The sequence below is a fragment of the Petromyzon marinus genome, unplaced genomic scaffold (assembly GCF_048934315.1).
Source record: "Petromyzon marinus isolate PM22_M1 ecotype Great Lakes invasive population unplaced genomic scaffold, UKy_Petmar_22M1.pri1.0 PM_G_Scaffold_52, whole genome shotgun sequence".
In the NCBI taxonomy this organism is placed as follows: domain Eukaryota; kingdom Metazoa; phylum Chordata; class Hyperoartia; order Petromyzontiformes; family Petromyzontidae; genus Petromyzon; species Petromyzon marinus.
In genome coordinates, this window is record NW_027423005.1 from 1,537,501 (window position 1) to 1,540,000 (window position 2,500).

The 2,500-nt window shown below is 47.5% G+C and overlaps 1 pseudogene; it reads right to left on the reverse strand.

Moving 5' to 3' along the window:
• Window positions 1-2,500, reverse strand: part of LOC142917779 (28S ribosomal RNA) — a 10,099-nt pseudogene that overhangs the window by 3,550 nt on the left and 4,049 nt on the right.

A 2,500-nucleotide genomic window follows, 5' to 3' on the forward strand; every position in this document is an offset into this window, starting at 1 on the left:
GTCAGCACTTTGACTTGATCACCAAGAGGGGTATAGTACGAAACTTTGTGCGAGGCAGCATCTGACAAGGTATTCTTTGAAAGCTCAAAACGGACGGTGACATCGATCACAACCGCCTCCTCATCTTTTGCAAACACGAGGTCAGGCTTTCTCATCTCTCCCGTCTCGGATATGAACCGTGGCTCTTTGTATACAGACCAGCCCAATCTAGCCGCTTCGTCTGCCAGAATGTTACTGATCTTGTTATGTCGCGCAATTCTTGCTTTCTGTACTGCAGGACATTGACCGAGAATGTGCGAAAGGGACTCGAGTCTGGCAGAGCATTTCCTGCAGGAACGTAAGGCCCCATCTCTGCCTCTGTTCAAGCTTTCTCTTGTTGGGTAAATATTTGCCCTTAGTTGTAGTGCTGCGATAAAGAAGCATTGTTTAAAGCCGCACCATGGCCTCAACCAAGCATTACTGATTCTATCATGCGCAAAGTTTACAATGCCCCTTCCTTGAACCGGCTTTTCGCACCATCTCTGAAATTCATGCTCCCTCCAATCGCAGGGTCTCGGATATACAGGTTCTTTTGACACCGAGTCCCTGAGAACGAATGTTGGGATTGCATCACTGTCACCCCCTGCTCGTACCCACAAATTACGGTATTCTTCCTCCATACCCTGCGAGGACACAATATTACGGGTGATAGCATCGGACGAGTTTGCTATACGTTGCAGCCTTCTAACTTGAACCGAAGGGATTGTTTTTTCCAGTTTCAAGATGGCAAGGCCTCCGTCTCGGGCTCTGGCATATAACAGTCCATCACAAGTTGAAGCGGGAAGGTGGAGCCATCCTTTTACCGCCTTTCTAATCTCTTGGTCCAACCCACGGAGAGTTGATTGCTTGCAGTCCGAGTGGTCTGCAGGATATAACAATCTGGGTAGGGCATAGGCATTGAGTAGTTCAACCTTCTGAGTTGGCTTCAGAGGCGCCTCATCGATTTTCGAGATCCATGTCTTTAGCTGACAATGTAGATCAGGCTGTATAGTGCCAGTCCAAGGGCCAATTTTCAGACCAAGGTATTTCGTTGATTCATCAGGTTGGATCATATGGACATCTTTATTTTTGATAGTCCATGGGTCGCAGTTGTTCACCGTATATGAATCTTTGGTTGGGCTTATCATGAAGCCCTGGCACTTTCTGGCCTGAACCTCCAATCCCGATAGCCCACAAAATGATTCCAAGATCGCTAGATTGGCGGCCATACCAACCCAAGATTCGCTCACCAACACCAAATCATCAGCAAACGCAAGAGCTGTCACGTGGTCGGTATCAATGGAGTACCCAACTCCGTGTGACTCTAAGGTGCATATCAAAGGGTCCATGGCAAGATTGAAGAGCAGGGGTGACATGGGGTCACCCTGTTTGACACCAACACGTATGCTAATTTCTCGAGTCGACTCGCCATTGCTTTTGAACGAGGTCGTACACCGATCGTAGGCGTTCTGGATGATGCCCACCACGTGTTCATCTACTTTCTTGTGCCTTAACACCCATAAAATATGAGCATGCGAAACTGAGTCAAAAGCTTTCGCTATGTCGATAAACATGACAGCCAACGGCCTGTGCAATTTCTTAGCATGTCTCATAAGGTCCTGTAGCACCTTAAGATTTTCAGAGCAGCCAGATGCCGCTATAAAACCACGCTGCCTTGGGTTTAAGGGACAAGCACGAGCAAGACGTGCAGTCATTATTCTGGAAAATAATCTCAGAATCATTGAACCGATCGTTATTGGTCTCCAGTTCCCCAATTCTTTCAGCTTTTCATCGTCCATAACCTTAGGAATAAGAATCGTCCTATTCTTTTTCAACTCTTTGGGAATAATTCCTGTAATCATCCATGCATTAAATAGGGCTGTCAGTGTCCGACCCTCGGGGTCGGCAGCACAGATTGCAGCCCTTGTTAGGCCATCTGGCCCAGCTGCTGACGTTGGTTTAATGGCCCGTATGGCAGTCTGAACTTCCTCCACCGAAATTAGGGGCTCAAAGTATTCGTTATTTGCAACACCTGATGACTTAAATTGGCCCAGGCCATTGAATGGCAACACCTTCTCCCATTTTTCGCAGTAAAAACGATATACATCTGCGTTCGGGATTCGGCATTCATGACGTTCAGTGCCATCCAGGACTAAGGACGCAAGAAGAGAACGGTTCTTAAAGAAGAGCTTCTGGTGCTTCATGAAGCTTCCTCGTTTTTCCGCTCTCTTCTTCATCCAAGATCGTGTGGGTAATATCCTGGGTTTAATAATGTCGTTCTCGGGTTTTGAACGTTTGCCTTTGTTTTTCACCAATCTCATCGGACAAAGCATCAATGCTGTGGCAGTTTCTACGAGGGCATCATGTTGGCCCTCGCCGTTAAGCCAAGCCTTTATTGCCTCCATTGCAGGCTTTTCCAGGGTCCCAGAATTCTCATTCGTAAGCCGCTCAGCTGCTTGAGCGAGTATGGATGAAGTCCCCG